This window comes from Macaca nemestrina, chromosome 15 (genome assembly GCF_043159975.1).
Source record: "Macaca nemestrina isolate mMacNem1 chromosome 15, mMacNem.hap1, whole genome shotgun sequence".
NCBI classification, from domain to species: Eukaryota; Metazoa; Chordata; class Mammalia; order Primates; family Cercopithecidae; genus Macaca; species Macaca nemestrina.
Window position 1 is genome coordinate 52,020,509 of NC_092139.1, and position 20,065 is coordinate 52,040,573.

At 36.8% G+C, this 20,065-nt stretch overlaps 1 long non-coding RNA gene and 1 other non-coding gene across 2 annotated transcripts in view; one reads left to right on the plus strand and one right to left on the minus strand.

The window, feature by feature from the left end:
* Window positions 1–5,734, minus strand: part of LOC139358517 (uncharacterized) — a 42,952-nt gene extending 37,218 nt beyond the window's left edge. Inside the window, exon 1 of the long non-coding RNA XR_011613569.1 lies at window positions 5,669–5,734. This is a non-coding gene — a long non-coding RNA (uncharacterized lncRNA). The remainder of the gene's footprint in view (window positions 1–5,668) is intronic.
* Window positions 5,735–12,260: 6,526 nt separating this feature from the next.
* On the plus strand, window positions 12,261–12,360 carry LOC112427580 (small nucleolar RNA U13). Its single transcript, XR_003019228.1, has one exon. It is a non-coding gene; the product is annotated as a small nucleolar RNA U13 (small nucleolar RNA).
* The last annotated feature ends 7,705 nt before the right edge of the window (window positions 12,361–20,065 follow it).

A 20,065-nucleotide genomic window follows, 5' to 3' on the forward strand; every position in this document is an offset into this window, starting at 1 on the left:
GTTAAAAGGAAAATAATTTTATATGAGTAAGAATTTGTACGGTAATTTTTTGTCTTGAAATAAAAATGACTGGTTATTTAAGAAAGAGGGATATTTAAGATAAAACAGAAAGTCCAAGTGTGGCCGGCCAGGTTTTACTAATCCAGGCCTTCATAACAACTGTTTCAGCACTGACTGAGGGATTAAGTTAAATATAAAAGCTGAAAGGGCCAGTGACCTTGTACAAAGGCTGGACTGTAACAAAAGCCCACCAAGAGTTTTGCCTAGGCCTTTCCTGGCCTTGAAACATGACAAGATAATGAAGGAATTCTTAACAGGATACGTTTAGGATTAAGCAAGTTTTATTGGGGATCTGAAGAAACTCCCCAGGCCTCCACAAAAGAGTTTACTAGGGTCTGAAGGAACTTCCCAATCCTCCATGATTTAGCAGGAGACAAGATAAGGGTAATCACCCCAGAACCTGGACCCATTTAGATTAAGTAAATTTACTCAGGCTCCAGAGGAAGGTCTTCAGGACTCAGATCTTAGTTATAGATTAAGAGAAGTTAATCACTTATGTCTTTAGATGAATGCACACTTACACATAGACATATAGCTTCGAAGGCATATAAGCTCTGGAAAACTTTGTAATTTTGAGTTGGTCTAGCAGTGTTTTCCAGGTCTTCTCCCTGTAACCGGTTACAGAAATAAAAACTCTCTTCCTCCCCAGTTCATCTGCATCTCATTATTGGGCCACGAGAAATAGCAGCCTGACCCTCAGTTTGGTCTGGGAACATAGGCATATATCACAAATGGTCTGTGTAAGTCATAATCAACTTTGTAAAAGGAGAATTTATATTAAAAAAACTTTATGTGATCAAGTTGGCTATAGTTAAAATTATTTATAAAAGTCTCTCTAGAGATTAGGCTTTGATATTAAAATACCCTAATACACTAAAGAATTGGTTAGAACAACAAAATTTTCTTAAGGTATTGATTTACTCTTAATAAAATTACAAGAGATTTTTGTTAACCCCAAAATTGAACTTTTATTGTGTCTTACTGTTTTCAGTTTTCTCTCCCCTTTGAGAAGGCCTGAGATAATAACTCACTCCAACTTTTTTATCAGCTCCTCTAACTTTTTATCCTCAGTTTCTAAATGCTGTTGTGACCTAATGCTAAAAATGTTTTATCTTAAAGATTTAAAGGAAATGTTTTCTTCCAATATAACATTCTGTGCTCTTAGCTTTTCTTAATATGTCTAAATCGGTTTACAAAATTGAAAACCTGGCTGGGTGCCATGGCTCATGCCTGTAATCCCAGCACTTTGGGAGGCCGTGGTGGGCAGATCACTTGAGGCCAGGGATTCTAGACCAGCCTGGCCAACATGGCAAAACCCCATCTCTAATTGAAATACAAAAAATTAGCCAGGTATAGTGGTGTGCACCTGTAATCCCAGCTACTCAGGAGGCTGAGGCAGGAGAATCACTTGAACCTAGGAGGCAGAGGCTGCAGTGAGCCAAGATTGCACCACTGCACTCCAGCCTGAGTGACAGAATGAGACTCCATCTCAAATAAAAAGACAAAAGAAACCTTCACTTAGGACACACTCTTCCTATGTCTAATTAATTCAAGTACCCTTTTTTCATTAGTTTTGACTTGCAGGTTATCTAAATGGACTCCTCACAGGGAACAGCAGTCACACTGCAAAAGGGTTTATTTTTGGGGTTTTTGCCATTTGGTAATTGGACTAACAAACAGATTTTATGCTTTATTGAAATAATTCCTACATCATTATTAAGTTTTGATTTGCTTAGGAAAACTGAGATTAATTTTGTTTTTAATTAAGGCAATTACCTCCATGTAACTTTCTGTATTACTTTAAAAATCCTTGTGCTATTGAGTTACAGGGTTTTGACTCCTGGATGCAAAAAGGACCAAGTTCTGCTGAATCTTAAACACTGACAGCAGTTAAAGGCTCATCTTCAGACTCAGGAGATGATAAAAATAAAAATAAACTGCATTCATAAAACACAGAGCCAAAAATTAAAACTATTCAAACCCTCTAGGCTCAGGGACTATTGAAGAAAAGGTGGGTGTGTGAGATTGTAAGGGCTAATTTTGAGAGAGAAAATTATATCAGAGTTTCTCTATAGATTAAACATTAATAATCAAAGAAACACTGATGCAAGACCAGCATCTGGGCCCCTGTATCAGATTAACAAGATTTTTCTTGGAGTATTAACCTACTCTTTAAAAAATTAGAAAAGTTTATAAAAAGGTTTAGGGAAATTATATCTTCTGGTCAAGATGATTAAAATTTAATAGATTTGTTTATAAGACTTGAGGCAGATTTAACTGGCCTCATGCTGTCTTTGTTAGTACTTATTGTTCGGGAAATTAAGTCTCCTCTCTCAAAGAATAAGGCTTTTGCCTTTTAAAAAAACATTTGAATTATCACTTTGGCTGAATGAATGATTTATTTTACAATGTCCTGTAATCCCATTTATGATATCAAGTGTTTTAAACTGTTTTTATATTTGACAAACTTTCCAAAATCAAGTTCTAAATTCCTTTTAATTTTTTGATATTAGGTCCCCTGAAGTCCAGAAGAGACATGTTTTGCTTATTCGGTATCATAAAATCATACAAGAAGCATCATCAAATATGAAATGGTGTTTAACCTTCTTTGGATTATATTTATATAAATGTGCTATTAGTATGTGTTCCAAAATTACATGAGATTCCTGTGATTCTGATATATCTTAGTATATGTTATCAGTAGTAATCATATTGTGTCAAATTGTTGTATGCCACAGGAGTAACCAAATTTCCTTGTAAATTGTGTCTTTAACCATGACCGTTCTAAGATTTTCATTATCCACAATTGTGGTTTTACTTTGGTCTGTTTATAGAGTGGTTTATAATCAGCTATAGAACTCTTGAGGAGTACTCTTAAATATGAGTTTCTGATAATATTAGAGATTGTGCCATTGGAATAAAGAGGAAAACTTCCAGAACTCTCATGGAAAGTTGATGTATTCATGAAAGTTGTTGATCAACTATTGAGAAGAACAGGAGTTAATTTCTTGGACTGAACTAATGGAAGATTGAAATAATTACAATAATCCTTTATGACTTTTTATTTAAAAATTTGCCAATTCTTTTTGTTTTATTTTTCAGATTTAAGAAAAGTTTCTCTTCTTTTAAGCTATGTACAGCTTTTAACAATTGAGTAAATTATACTCTAGTGAGCAAAATTTAAAACATAATTTCTTTACCTCATTTCCCCGAAATTTGGAAATTGTTTGTAAGTATTCTTAATTTATGGCAATATAGTTATTTATATAAGCTCAATAAGAAACTGTTTTCTTTTATAACAGGATGTAATTGGAGATACTGGTTAGTTTACCAATGCTTTGACTGGAATGACATATATTCAGACTGCCCTGAGAAAATAAGGCTAACTTTTAGAGCCACTAAAAACCCCTTGGAAACACTGGCCTTATACCTTGTTAGTTACAGGGTCCTGCCCTGTGGTAAGTAAAGAGTGTCACTTTCTGACATCCCTGGGAACCCCAAGGTTTTTTGGAGACCTCAAAAAGAAAGTAATTCATTCCATTTATACAGGTATCTGCAGGCACAGATAAATCCTTGACTGGACTTATGGCTTTAAAAAAAGGCCTTACATCAGATTCCTTATGGAAAATCTTCCAGCAAAGCCAAATTTTTTAAAAAGAGAGCCTATATGGCAAATGATTATTTTTGCTGCACTTTATGTAAATAATCAAGCCAATAATAAGACTAAAACTTACTTTACAAATGAATTGGTCCTACTATGATTTTGTCTTTAATTCAATGGGGGAATTGGAGAGAGAAAAATCATGTTTCAAAATAAACTGTAGTACACCTGTTATTGGATTCTAACCTTGTCAAGTGTTTTTCAACTTTTATTATATTCTACAATTTGGACTGAATTCTAAAATATTTCCTGGCTACAAGTTTCCAAAATAATGTTTTCATTTTTTTCTTCTTTCCTTTCCTTTTTCTGCTCATTTTTCCTGATTTTAAATACTGAAGCTAGACAACATAAACTTCAGAAGAAAATCACAGCAACCTATCTCTATATATAAACAAATTTTATACCTACCTACTGATGTATGGACTTGAGTAATATGGCCAAATCAGTTTTCCAGGATTGTTCTCTCTTTTTAAAAAATATTTGTTATTTCTTCATCTTTCTTTTGCTTCCTTTCTCTGTCCTTCACCTATTTTTTCTTTGTAGAATGTGAGACTTCATAACTGGCTAAAAATGAGTTTTCCTACAACATGGGGACCTACCTATCTAGGAATAGGCCATCCCAGTCATGAGAGATCAGACAAAACCTGAGATCAGAGACTCATTTTCTTCTAAAATGCATTTTCTGAAAGAGTTTAAAAGAAAAAATGGGGAGGTTGGTCCAATGGTAGTGGGTTATCAGAACTTATTAACATTAGTGTCACTAAAGTTGGTATATGACCCCGCCACTGCTAAATTTGACTGGCTTTTTAAAAAGTGGCAGTGAGAATTGTGAAAAGAAAATAAATTTACTATGCCAAAGGAAAAATATTAAGCTGAAAGCTGAGTCATGCAAGCAACTACCTTTCCTTTTGTTCCTAAGTAGATAGCTACAGATAAAAGGTTAAATATTTCCACAGGTAGCTACTTTATGTTCATCTTATCTTATGTAATGTGTCAATTTACTTGCTGAGTGTGAGACCAATACATAATTACTATTCCCTTGCCTTCTCCTTTTCTCTTACAATATGTGGATTACTATACTCTCCCTCTTTCCTCTCTAGCCCACTTTTCTCCTTTAAATATTGAAATCCTGAAAGTCATCTTTGGAGAAAGGCACAGACTTGTCTCCCAGGCACATCTTTCACCTTGGCAAAATAAACTTCTAAATTGATTGAGAGCTTTATCAGATATTTTTTTTGTTTTCATTTCATACTTTCATTTTCTAGGACCTGATTCTTAAATTTCTTTGACAGTATTGAACACCTAGTTTATGCAAGGACTTATATACTAAAAATTACCCAAGAGTGTCTCTGATTCTGAGCTTTTTATTTTTTTATGACTTTTCTTTTCTTTTCTGAGACGGAGTTTTGCTCTTGTTGCTCAGGCTGGAGTACAGAGGCGCAATCTCAGCTAACTGCAACCTCCACCTTCCAGGTTCAAGCAATTCTTCTGCCTCAGCCTCCCGAGTAGCTGGGATTACAGGTGCCACCATGCCTAGCTAATTTTTGTATTTTTAGTAGAGACAGGTTTTCACCATGTTGTCCAGGCTGGTCTCTAACTCCTGACCTCAGGTGATCCACCCACCTCGGCCTGCCAAAGTGCTGGGATTGCAGGCGTGAGCCACTGCACCTGGCCAACATTTTTTTAAAGGAAATGATACACTTCTAATAGCTGTAAACAAGTTAAACTTAGTCATCCAGGTGTAATGTTACTGAAAATAGCAGAGTAGGGAACTCTAAAATCCTGTCTCTCCACAAAAGCAATAAACAACCTTGCAAAAACTGTTAAGAATCAAATTTTTTGGAACTCTGGGAATCTATTAAAAATCAACATTAACAAGCAGGGGAGTGCTTACTGAAGAAAGACACTGCTGAATTTTGGTAAAAGTGCTGTGGCATTATAACTTACCTGCTTACCATGCCCCATCATCAGCTTGGTAGCAGCTCACACAGCAGCTCACATTCCAGATGCAGGGAGAAATACGGACTTATTCTTAATCATGGCGGTGTGTTTTGATCGTCTGGGCTCCCTGAAGGGTTGGCACAAGGACTTGCTTTTCTTTTACCTGGCTCAAACTTTCTCCAAGTCATAAGCAGTTTCTGAGTGGTGTTTGTTGAAAGCATGTAAAAGCAAATATATTAGCCTTAGCCACCTGAGACAAAGGGTGACAGTTGGAGCAAGCAACAAGCAGCAAGAAAAGTCTGGGAAGAAGGAGATTACATATGGAGATACTTGGGGAAATGATGACTTTGAAAAGCTTCTGTATATATGAAGAAATCCAGAAGGTCACATACATTCCCAGGCTGGACATATGCCCAGAGACACTTGAAAAGACTCTAATCTCTAACATCTATCTAACTTTTAGGCTCCATACGAGGGAGTGAAGGTTAAGGCAGTTTTAAACAACCTGGCTAAGCATTGAAGGAGTTCCCCATGCAAAGCCAACCTGCAAAGACTGGGAGAGTGTTTTACACTTTTGGCTCTCAGTATTTCAGGAAATCTCTTCAAATCACTAGCTAACCACTAAGCTAAAATAACAAAACTTCAGTGGCCAACCACAAGGAATATAGCTTTAACAAAAATGGTTTAGAGAAGTGTCTAAACCATTGAAGTGTTAAACAACAACAAACTACAACAAGCAGCAATAACAAACTCTGGAGAGGGAGGAGAATCTGATTTCCAAAGTTGTCATATTATGCAAAATCTCCACTTCTCCACAAAATGTTATGACACATGCAAAGAAGCAAGAAATGATGGCCTATTCACAGGAAAATAAGAAATGTATAGAAACAGTCCCTGAAGAAGCCCAGACACTGGACTTACCAGACGAAGACTTTAAATCAACTCTTAACATATGTTCAAAGAGTTAAAAGGGAACCATGGACAAAGAACTAAAGGAAACCAGAAGAATGATGTGTCACCTTATAGAGAATATCAATAAAGCTATAGAAATTATAAGAAACAACCTAATAGAAATTCTGAAGCTGAAAAGTACAGTTACTGCAATGAAAAATTAGAGTAGTTCAACAGCAGAATAAAGAATAAGCAAACTTGAAGGAAGGTTAATTGAGATCTATTGTATGAAGCAAAAAGAATAAAGAAGAATTAACAAAGATAAATAATTCCTGGAGATTCAATGTACAACATGGTAATGACAGTTAACAACATTGTATTGTATAGTGATAATTTGTTAAGAGGATAAATTTTAAATCTAATTACATACATTTACAATGGTAACTATGTAGAGGTACTGGATATGTTTATTAGTTTGGTTGTGATCATTTCACAATGTACACATATGAAAACATCAAATTGTACACTTTAAATATATATAATATTTATATGTAAATGATGTCTCAATAAAGCTGTTTTTTTAAAAAAAGAACCAATCCTCAGAGAACTATGGGACAGCATCAAGCATACCAACATATATATAATGGGAGTCCCAGAAGGAGAAGAAAGAAAGGACCAGAAAATATATTTGAAGAAATCATGGTTAAAAACGCTCCCAATTTGATGAAAGACATGAATCTACACATTCAAGAAGCTAAGTGAACTATATAGGCTGGTGCAAAAGTAATTACAGTTTTGCCATTACTTTCAATAGCAAAAACCACAATTACTTTTGCACCAATCTTACACAAGTAGGGTAAATGCATAGAGATTCACACTGAGATGCATTGTATTCAAATTGTCAAAAGTCACAAAGAGAATCTTGAAAGCAAGAAGAGAGAAGAGGCTCATCACTTACAAAAGATTCTTAATAAGATTAGCAGTTGGTTTTTCTTCAGATACTGCGGATGCCAAAAAGACAGTAGAATAAATATTTAAGGTGCTGAAAGAGAAAAAACAAACAAAAAAAACCTAGCTAGGTGTGGTGGCTCATGCCTGTAATCCTGACACTTTGGGAGACTAATGTGGGAAGATCACTTGAGCCCAGGCAACATGGCAAGACCCAATCTCTACAAAAAATAGAAAAATTAGCCAGACATGGTGGCTACATATATAAATATAAAGTATTATTGTATTTTTGGCTTGTAACTCCTGTTTTTTTCTACATAATTTAAAAGACAAATGTGTAATCATTATAAACCTATGTTAATAGTCACACAATATATGAAGATGTAATTTGTGGCAATAACAATATAAGGAGAGGACAAAGCTGTATAGGAGCAGAATTTTTATGTACTATTGAAAGTAAGTTGGTATAAATTTAAACTAGAGTGCTACAAATTTAAGATGACAATTGTAATTCCCAGAGTAACAATGAAGAAAATAACAAAAAAGATAATGAGAAAAAGAAAAGAGAAGAAATCAAATTGATACACTTTTTTTTTTTTTGAGACAGAGTCTCATTCTGTTGCCCAAGTTGGAGTGCAGTAGCCACAATCAGCTCACTGCAAACTCCACCTCCCAGGTTCAAGCGATTCTCCTCCTGCTTCAGCCTCCCAAGAAGCTGGGATTATAGGCATGTGCCACCATGCTTGGCTAATTTTTTTACAAAATGATACACTTAAAAATATCAATTAAACACAAAAGAGGGCAGTATTGCAGGAATTGAAAAATGAAAAATATATAATCCATATATAAAACAAATCCCAAAATGGCAGAAGTAAATGCTTCCTTATCAGTAATTATTTTAAGTATAAATGTATTATTTAATTAAAAGGGAGAAATTCAATGTACAAAATGAATTTTTAAAATATGAGCCAACTGTGTACTATCTACAAGAGACTCACTTTAGATCCAAAGGCACAAGAGGTAGACAATGAATAGATAGGAAACATATATTACATGGAAATAGTAACCAAGACAGAGCTGGGGTGACTGTCCTAATATCTGACAAAAAAATCAAAAATTGTTACAAGGGACAAAGAATGATATTATATGTTTATGTTATATGTTATGAAAAAGTCAATCCATCAAGAAGTTAGAATAATTATAAACATAGATGTGTAACAGTGTGAGTCCCATAATATATATGAAACAAAAATTACCAAAGTTAAAAAGAGAAACGGGCAGTTTTATAATAATAGTTGAAGACTTCAGTACCCCATTTTCACTAATGGATTACTGAGCTATAGAGCAACTAGATAGAAGATTAATAAGGAAATAGAGGACTTAAGTATCACTGTAAACCAACTAGACCTAACAGACATATGTAGAACACTTCACCCAACAACAGCAGATTATGCATGCTTCTCAAGTGCACATGAAATATTCTTCAAGGTATGTTAGGCTGCAAAATAATCTTCAATAAGTATAAAAAGGCTGAAATAACACAAAGCATCTCTCTGGCCACAATGAAATGAAAGCAGAAGGCAATAACAGAAGGAAAACTGAAAATTTCACAAATATTTAGCAGAGACGAGGTTTCACTATATGTTGGCCAGGCCGGTCTCCAATTCCTGACCTCAGGTGATCCGCCTGCCTCAGCCTCCCAAAGTGCTGGGATTATAGGCCTGAGCCACTGTGCCTGGCCTGTTTGCCATCTTTTGAAAAATGTCTATTGATATCCTTAGCCCAGTTTTTGATGAGATTATTTTTGCTGTTGTTAGTAGTCTGAGTTCCTTATAAATTCTGGATATTCATTCCTTGTTGGATGAATAGTTTACACATATTTTCTCCCATTCTGCAAGTTGTCATTTTACTCTGTTGATTTTTTTTTTTTTTTTGGCATACAGAAGCTTTTTAGTTTAATTAAATTCCATTTGTCTATTTTTGTTTTTGTTGCCTGTACACAAATTTAATAATTTATCATGATCTCTTGGGTTAATAATAAGTCACATCTGAAATTAGATTTCAGAATTAAAGATATTGGTAACACTATAAATTGAAAATACTTCTTAGCCAAAGTGTCCTCAAAAAATAATTCTTAGCCTTAAATGGGAGCAAGGAAGGCTAAAATTTAAAAAGTATGTGTGCAAATCAAGAATCTAGGAAAAATTCAGCCAAATAAACCTAAGAAAAAAAGACAAAGGAAAGTATTACACAAATTGGTGTAATAAAAATGTAGGCCTAATCAGTAATGGCTAGTACTATATCCACAATATTTCTGAGGCAGACAATCATATGTAGTTCAGATTAAGTTAAAAGTCATTAATTTCAGGAAAAATAAATATTACACTGCAAAACATTTAAAAAACATATAGTCCATGTTTACAAAAATGTATATACATACACAAACACAAATACACAAATATTTCAAGATTTGGAAATCTAGATAAAATAGATGTTTAGGAAAATACAGTTTATCAAAATCTAAACAAAGCAAGTTAAAAAATAAAAAGAAACCAAAATCACAACAATCGAAAAGTTAGACAAAAAATTATCTCAAAGACACCATACCTTTGAGGTATTATTAAAATTTTTACCAAAATTAATTTGCTCTATAATCCCAGTGTTTAATCAATGGGTCCAGAAATAGATGAAAAGGTAGAAAGTTAGCAAAGCATTTGTTTAGTTAAAAACAACAAGAGCAATTAAAACAACTAAACAACTAAATCCTACTTATTAGCCTAACGGTAAATATACTAAAATAGCAGAGAAACAAATCCTACAATGTAAAAAAAGACTGACACAACCAATTAGGGTTTACCAAGAAGTGTAAGGATAGTTCAACATTAGAAAAACCTATCACTGTAGTTTCCTAAAGGAATTGACTTTTAAAAAGAAAATAACATTTTAATAGATACTGTAAAATTATCCCTTACAAAATAATGCCATACCTGACCAGAGAAATTTTAGAAGTACTGGAAGAGAGAAAATATTTACCTGATTAATGAAATCAACCAAAATCCTGGAATAAACATCGTATTGGATAGTGAAATGCTAGAATAAATGAGAAAATTAAAAATTCTTCAAAAGATTTCCACTGTTATGGTCCCAACTCAGACCATTAGAACAAAGAAATCAGGTTTACAATTATGTTATAATGAAGTTATATAAAGTTATAAGTAAAACAAAACCCTCAGCAATTGCAAATGTTATATTCCAAAATATGTGATGAAAGAAACTGAAAACCGGCCAGGCGCGGTGGCTCAAGCCTGTAATCCCAGCACTTTGGGAGGCCGAGATGGGCGGATCACGAGGTCAGGAGATCGAGACCATCCTGGCTAACACAGTGAAACCCCGTCTCTACTAAAAAATACAAAAAAACTAGCCGGGCGAGGTGGCGGGCGTCTGTAGTCCCAGCTACTTGGGAGGCTGAGGCAGGAGAATGGCGTGAACCCGGCAGGCGGAGCTTGCAGTGAGCTGAGATCCGGCCACTGCACTCCAGCCTGGGCGACAGAGCGAGACTCCGTCTCCAAAAAAAAAAAGAAAGAAACTGAAAACCTAAGGGAAAGAAGCCAATCTGAAAAGAGTGCATACATTGTGATTCCAACTATACAGCATTCTGGGAAAGGCAACACTGTAGAGACAATGAAATGATCAGTGGTTGCCAGAGACTCAGGAGGAGGAAGGGAAGGATGAATAGGAGGAGCACGTGGGATTTTCAAGGCAGCAAAACTCTTCTGGATGGTACTGCAATGGCAGGTACATGACATGCATTTGTCAAAACCGATGGATTTTTCCTGGGTGTGATGGCTCACTCCTGTAATTCCAGCATTTTGGGAGGCCAAGGGGTGGTGTTGCTCGAGCCTAGGAGTTTGAGACCAGCCTGGGCAGCCCAACTATACAAAAAAATATGAAAATTAGCCAGGTGTGGTGGCGCATGCCTGTACTCCCAACTACTCAGGAGGCTGAGGCGGGAGGACCCCTTGAGCCCGGAAAGCTGAGGCTGCAGTGAGCTGTAATTGCATCACTTAACTCCAGCCTGGGTGACAAAGTGAGACCCTGTCTCAAAAACAAAACAAACAAAAAAATATAGAACTTTACAACACAAAGAAAGAACACTAATGTAAACTATGAACTTTAGTTAATAATGTTTCAATAATGGTTCATCAATTGTAACAAATGTTCCACATTAATATAAAATGTTAATAACAGGAGAAACTATATTGAAGGAAGAAGGGGTTATGGGAATTCCTTTTTTGCCCAGATTTTCTGTAAACCGAAAAATTGCTCTAAAAATAGTCATTTTTATAAAGAGAGTTTTGGTGAGAAAACCATATAAGAAAGAAATAAAACATTCTTATATATCTGCAAATTCCAGTGACAAAACATCATTAAAACTACATCATTTAGACATCAAGAAACACTTTAAGTACCTAGAAACTAACCTATGAAAAAATATCTAAGATTTACAAGAAGAAAGTCATAAAATTTTACTGAGAATATTTCTAAAAGCACATATAATTTAAAAAATACAAACATGATTTCTATAAAAGATTCAATACTTACAGATGTTAATTTCTCCTTTTTCTTACATGCATATTGATCTATAAATGCAATAACATTTTTTAACTTGAGATTTTTAGTGGATTTGGATACTAAGGTTCATTTACAAGATAAAATTTCTGAGAAGAGCAAAGAAAATTTTGTTAAAGAACAATGGGAGATCCTTTTGTAGTTCCTGTGACGATGGGGTGTTCACACGCATGTGTGACCTGTGCCACCCTTGAACCTTGTTATGATATCGTCACATTATCCATCCAACATGAACTTGAAAAAAAAAAAAAGAAGGGAACATAAAAAGAAAAAAGAATAGGAGACATAGGAGACTTCCTTTAAAAGATTTCAGAATTGCACTGTAAGCCATAATAATTAAGACAGACTCCTATACATATGGGCCTTGAGTTGATGACAAATACTGCATTTCAAAGAGGGAGTGAAAATGAAAGACTTTTAAAGTGTTGTTACAAGCTATATTTATCCTTTGCAAAAGGTAAGTTAGGTTGCCCACTTTATAGTACTCCCTAACTTAAATTCTGGAAAGGCAGGTTCCTAGCAGCTACTAAAGGTAATAAGTAGATTTCTGCTAAAGGAAAGTCTGAGAGGTCAATGAGCTATGTGTCTAGAAGTTTACCCTGGAAGGAAAAGCCCTGAACTTTACAGGAAAGAGGCCAGGACACATAACTCTTGCCCCAAGTTACTGTCAGGAACCCCGAGTGAACCTGTGTCTCTGCTACCGGATCACAGCTGAACACACTCCTACCTCCTCCTTCTCCAGAGGAAACCTTCTTACTGAGGTGTTTGTGCTCCTGTATCCAAAGAGCCTGGAACACAGAATACATGTACCTCATGGAAGAACATTCTGGAACACTATGAGTAAGGCAGTAAGGAGGCACCTGTGAGCTGCTCTGGAGACTAACCACCACGAATATGATTCCTACGAGACAATCTCACTTAGAAATGATCTATATTAACTCAAGTTAATAACTAATATTCAAGTTAATAACTAATAGTTAATATTCTGGGCTGGCACCCTTGAAGATTTGTTTCTACCCAATATTCCTGAGTTTTTAATTTATATCATCGTGTATAAATGATATACAACAATTATAGGCATTTTCAATAAAACTTTTCTGAGAAAATTAAATCAACTTGCCCTAGACAGCTCTTTCTGTAAATGCAGCCTAGCATCAAATTTCTGTGCTCTTTTTATGAACTCCCCCAAACATTTAAGACTCCAGTTTCCATATAAGTTTGTGAACTCCATGTGTTCTGTAGGACTTGTTGAAATAAAGATATAATAAATCATGTAAAGAAGATAGCTGCAAAAAAGTAAAAATGGGAGAACATAATTAATATTAGTCTTATTAGAATAAAAATTGTAGCCATGAAACTGCTCTGAAAAACCACAAGGCTTCCTATTCTTGTATTCAGTCCTCAATCAGAATTGAGCTGACCTCTTGCCACTTCCCTGCTGCAGGTTTGTCTTGAAGGGTAATGGAAACCATGCAGTGCTATGCTGCTGACTTGTGCAAGATAATGGTGACATTACATTCAGCTAGAGCGCCAAGTGACAGGAAAGATAGTGAGAGATCTTACCAGCCACGTTCGTTTTCTTTTTAACTAATAGGCATTGGGAAATCACTGAAAGCTTCAAATAGTAGATACACTTTAGAGAGGTCACTCTGGAGCTATGAAAAATGGATTTACTGGAATAAAGCCAGAGGATGGGAGGTTATTTGAATGGCTACTCTCATAAGTGTAGGAAAATATGAGAACCAAAATATTCTGGAACTAATTAGGTAATTAAAATCTGATAACGAAGGGTGTCCTGGAAGTGTCATGTTTATGACAGCTATTTGTTCTGTTTCTTAAAATGTTAAGAGATTAAGACACCAACAGCTCCAAAGGAACACTTGCTTATGCTACCTTCACCCAGTTGCTCACCGGGATATCATCTACTTTCTATAAGATTACAATTACAGAGCTTTCTATAAGATTGCTATTAGATAATAATAATTGCTATTATCTAACAGTATATGTTGGTGTCTCCTAGTAAATTTCCTGGCAACAGATCCAAACAGTAAGATGTCAAAGCAGTGGATGCTTCTAGGGGATAGAATGAACCGTCTTTTATAAATACAAATTGCATGTTTCACAGAGCATGGACATTTTTTGGATATGTGTGGGTAAGTTCTGAACACTGAGGTTAAAGAAAGAAAACAAGTGCCAACCTGTGAAGAGTATCACATATCACAATAAGAAATTTCAACTTTATTCTATGGATAAAGGTATTTCTAGGATAAGACGGCAGAATTTACTAATCCTCTTTCTCTACATCTAATAAAATTAAGCAAAATTGAAAAAAAATATATATATATACCAGTATCATTTAAACATCTTAGTTAAAATATGTTAATAATGGTCACAGAGAGACAGAAGATTCCAGGAATTTTTTGGCTCCTTCTTCCAAGGCCATTTCCACCCTATGAGAGCACTATGAGGGAAATATTTTGAATGGACAAAATTCTTAAGTACTCCGTCAAACTTGGAAGGAAATAACTGAAGGGACACTGAGGCATCCCAGAGGAATGACATGGAATCACTTTCAATAGTGATGTGTGACGGTTGTCACAGCCCACCCACTTACACAGGCCTCACAGGCAGCCCTCCTACTTGGAGAAGAGGGTTCCTGGGAAATAGGTCTACACCAGTGATTCTCAACCAGGGGAAATTTCAGCCTTTAGTGGACTTTTGGCAAAGTATGGAGACATTTTTGTCAAAACTTGGGGAGGGTAAAGGTTTCTATTGTCATGGTAGAGACCCAGGATGCTGCTAAATACCCTACAATGCACAATACAAGGCCTCTCAAGTGAAGAATTTGTGGGCCCAAAATGTCAATAGAGCTGAGGTTGGGATAAGCCTTGTCTAAGTGGTTGCAGAGAAAACAAATAGCATTTATTTATACTAATCAATTCATAATCTTATTCTTTAAAAATAAACAAAAGTTCACCAAAAAGGTTTCCAGGTCACTGAATACATATGAAAACACTGACAAAAATAACAATGACAAATAAAGTGAACAGGTAACTTGAGGAATCAGGTAATTGTTTCCCTGGTCTTCAGTGACTGTGTCCACAGTTCATTTTTTCTGGTAGGAATAACTCCTTTTCTGCATCCATGCTTCACAGAATCTCTCCTTTTCAGACATCCTGGGATGAAAGGATTTGGCTTCTTTTTTTTTAATTTTAATTTTATTTATTTTTTTATTTATTTTGAGATGGAGTCTTACTCTGTTACCCAGGCTGGCATGCAATGGCATGATCTCGGCTCACTGCCACCTCTGCCTCCCGGGTTCAAGCGATTCTCCTGCCTCAGCCTGCCAAATAGCCAGGATTGCAGGTGCCTGCCACCACACCCAGCTAATTTTTGTATTTTTAGTAGAGACGGGGTTTCACCATGTTGGCCAGGCTGGTCTTGAACTCCTGACTTCAGGTGATCCACCCGCCTCGGCCTCCCAAAGTGCTTGGATTTACAGGAGTGAGTCACTGCTCCCAGTCCTTTATTTTTAAGACTGTATTTTTTGACATCTGTTTTCTGTCTTCGTAGGCTATTAAATATAAGCTATTAAATAATGTGGATAGTTAATGCTCTTATCCCTCTCAAATCCTTCTTTCTAATAAATGAGAGCAAGGGGACTGTATTGAATCTCTTCAGGCACTGGTAACTGAGCTATGAAGAGGGTCTTATTTAAACGGCTGGTCTGACTCTCATAGATTGACACTGCTCCTTTATTTAATTGTGAAAAAATTAAACTCCTAAAAGTCTTTTGGGAACTCTCAAAGTCTTTTGGGACTTCTCAAAAACATAACACGTATTCACCTACATAAATGTTAAAGACTATATCTTGTTTATTTTTTTTGAGATGAAGTTTTGCTCTTGTTGCCCAGGCTGGATGCAATGGTGCCATCTTGGCTCACTGCAACCTCCGCCTCATGGGTTTAAGTGATTCTCCCCCCTCAGCCTCCCTAGTAGCTGGGATTATAGGCACCCACCACCACACCCAGCTGATTTTCTGTATTTTTAGTACAGACGAGGTTCACTATGTTGGCTAGGCTGGTCTCCAACTCCTGACTTCAGGCGATCCACCAGCCTTGGCCTCCCAAAGTGCTGGGATTACAGGCGTGAGTCACTGCACCTGGCCAGATTATATCTTATGAATAGAAGTGATAAGACCATACAGAATTACTGGACTAGTAGCATAGTTAAGCTTTTTGTTTAAGACAACAAAACGTATTTTGAAAACGCTGCTCTCTCTCAATGCTGATAGTGTTTTTCTCCTGTGAGTGGCCCAAGAATATTATAAATAGTTGGTAAAGGGAATGGAGCCTTTGGGGTTGAACAAATGTTGCACTAGCTATTTCTCGACTGAGTGTAACAGCTTCCTGATTAAGGGAAAACAAAAGTGTTATTTTTTATATTCCAAAGATTCATTCTATGAGGTGTCCATAAAGTCTAGAATTAGATACTAATGTTTTGTCATCCATTATAATGCAATATTAATAAACCATTTAAAAGATTTGCCTTATTTCCAGATTTGGTGGCCACCTTGAATAATTCTTGCTGTCTTCTGGGAAGGACAATGGAATTTATTCCTGCCTTAAAAATCATACATCATGACTATCCCCAGAGAATGTCCTTTTCTATTCCTAGGAGTGACTTCTAATCCTTCACACTGGTGAGAAAAAAGATGCCTATTTCATCCCGTTAGTTGTGCTGAAACCCATGATTTACTTTCTGGAGATGTCCCAGCGAGTCCCCAGTCAATTCACTGCCACATATATCCTGTTCCATAACGAGTGCGTCTTCCTTATAAAGAGTGCCAAGACTCTTGCCGGTCCCTCTCCCTTTGTCCTTTCATGTGAGCGTTCTTTGGCTACCTTAGTGGAAATGTAGATCTGTCTTCTCCTCATCCTCTCAATTACAACAAAATAAGATTGTTTACTTTTTAGGTTTATGGGATAAAAGCGCCCAGCTCAGGTAAATGAAACATCAGTGCATTGTATTGACTCTGAATTTAGAGCTTCAATTGAATGCCAGCTGATGGAGACAGGGTGCATATCAGACACGTAGATAAAGTTCAGGTTTCCTGAGGAACCAGATATAGAGAAAAACAAGTCTGATATGAGGAAAATTGCACAATTTATAGTAGTACTGCCATGTAAGTGGTTTCTGCAAACTAGGAAAAGTAGAGCTGAAGTTATTATGTGGATAGTTCAAAAGAGGAAAGTGTGTACTTTTTCAGAAGCAGAAAAATCTTCAAACTTCTTTCTTCCTTTTGTGTTTAGCAGCTCCTCCAATGTGATCTTTGCCTTTGGAGTTTGGGTGAGGTATAAGAAATGGCCTGATCCCTGATTCCATACTTTACTCCCCCATCCATCCTTCCTTTCCAGATAGACAATTCTACCCAACAACAAGTCACTCAATAAGTCTCAACAGCATTTGCTTTTGCTGAGATTGCTCAGCAGCTGAGGGTCCTTTGCAGGATGAGACCAATAGGAGACAAACACCTTTTCCATGGTCCTTTTTTTTTTGACAGAGTCTCGCTCTGTCCCCCAGGCTGGAGTACAGTTGCACAATCTCGGCTCACTGCAGCCTCCATCTCCTGGGTTCAAGCAATTCTCCTGCCTCAGCCTCCCAAGTAGTTGGGATTATAAGCGTGCATGACCACACCCTGCTAACTTTTGTATTTTTAGTAGAAATGGGGTTTTGCCATGTTGGCCAGGCTGGTCTTGAACTCCTGGCCTCAGGTGATCCACCCGCCTAGGCCTCCCAAAGTTCTAGGATTACAGGTGTGAGCCACCATGCCTGGCCCTTTTCCATGGTCTTTAAAAGACAATGCTTATTTCACGGTCAGTGGCTTTAAAAAAGTCCCCGTTCTGGCTTTCTTCAACAAACTCTCTAGTTTTCCCTTAAACAATTTTGTAAAAATTAATAATCTTGAAAATATTTTGACAAAAAGTAAAATTAAAGGGACATCTTTTCTTGGTTTTCCTTCTACAGCCCCACGTGCAGTACTTTCACCTTTAAGCAGAGTGGTTTTGATAGTCCCTAAGATTTCACACTGATTCACATTCTGCCATTCTACCCAGCTCTTAATTCAGTTTGCTTCCATTATCCTAACAGGTTTCCACTTATTTAGAACCTGGAAATGCTGCTATTTAACACCCTGAAACACTAAGACAAACTTATGATAGGCACCAATTACTGAAGGCCAAATGAGCAAAATGTGTAGTTTTAGGACTTTACAAACATCTCATTTAATCTTCCTCGCATTCTATGAGAGAGGCATGATTCCACACTTATAAACAAAGAAGGAAGGATGGGGATGTGAAGCATCTTGGCCAGGCTTCTGCTGCCAGTGAACAGTGGAGCTGGGACTCCAGCCCAGGCTTTCCTGACTCAGAAGACTGAACATCCAGGAAGATGTTAACTAGTTGTGTCGTGTCCCAAACAACCCGGAGTTCTCAGTCGGCTTGGTTCTACTTGTGACCTCACATCAAGAATAGCAGAGCTCACCAAAGTGATGTTCACCTCTGTTTGTTGTTTTTTCCTTGGCTTAAGCAAAGGAAGCACTAGTGGAGAGTCTGAGCCCTTAATCCTCCTCCCTAAGTCCCCATTTATAATAGAAATAAAAGTCTGTAATGTCCACTGGGCTTGGGTCCAGGCTCATCTGTGGAGGAGGCAAGCTCATGTTCCTTGCCTTCCCTTTCGATGTCCATTATGTTGTGCCTCTGAAGCACACAACACCATTACCCTTGCCATTATCTGTATACCTCAGGAAATCCCCCAATTTGATCATTGTGTGTGTGTGTGTGTGTGTGTGTGTGTGTGTGTGTGTGTGTGTGTGTTGTTTGTGTGTGGTTTGAAAAAGATTTAGTAAAACATTTCCCAACAAGTGAAAGTTCTTGGCTGGGTGCGGTGGCTCACGCCTGTAATCCCAGCACTTTGGGAGGCCGAGGTGGGGGGATCACCTGAGGTCGGTAGTTTGAGACCAGCCTGACCAACATGGAGAAACCCCATCTCTACTAAAAATACAAAATCAGCCAGGCGTGGTGGTGCACGCCTGTAATCCCAGCTACTCGGGAGGCTGAAGCAGGAGAATCGCTTGAACCCAGGAGGCAGAGGTTGTGGTGAGCTGAGATCGCGCCATTGCACTCCAGCCTAGGCAACAAGAGCAAAACTCCATCTCAAAAAAAAATAAATAAAGTGAAAACTCTTGTATGGCATAGATATGAATTCCTTCCTCTGGTAATAATTAGGTTATTCCAGGAAGTACAATGCCATTCTTTAAATAAAATATTTCCTGTTTAAAACTTTTCAAAGGAGCAGACTACCTTGGAGATTTTCCTTAGGTTTGGAATGTGTATAATTCATTTTATTAAGCCATTCTTCATTTTAAGGCTTTGGCTATAAAGTTAAAAGTGTACTAAATAAAAATAAACTATTTTTATTTAATTTAGAGAAGAGTCAAGGGAAGAAAAATGAAAACTCAATCTTTATGTAAACTCCAAGGATAGTAGGGCTTAGAGGGCTTTTCTAGTTTTATGAGAATTTGTACTGCTGATTTTTATATATTCCTGTTTTTGAGATGAATGGATCTCTGGGGAAATTGTTGAGTTACAATGGCATTTCACTGTGATCCCTGTCAAGCTCAGATCAGTTCTCTAACGCAATGATGACCTGTCTCTTTGTTTACTGTCCTGTGAAATGTCAGCTAGAGTTTCCCAGAGGTCATACATGTACCATGAGGCAGAGTACTTTCCCTCAGTGCAATAGTTGCTGGCTCTCTTCATCTTGGTATATGTGCTTTAATGCAAAGTATCTAAACCTGCAGTGTGATCTGTATATGCTATCTTATTAATTGTATTATTGATCATTTTGATTATCTTGCTTGAAGATTTATTCATT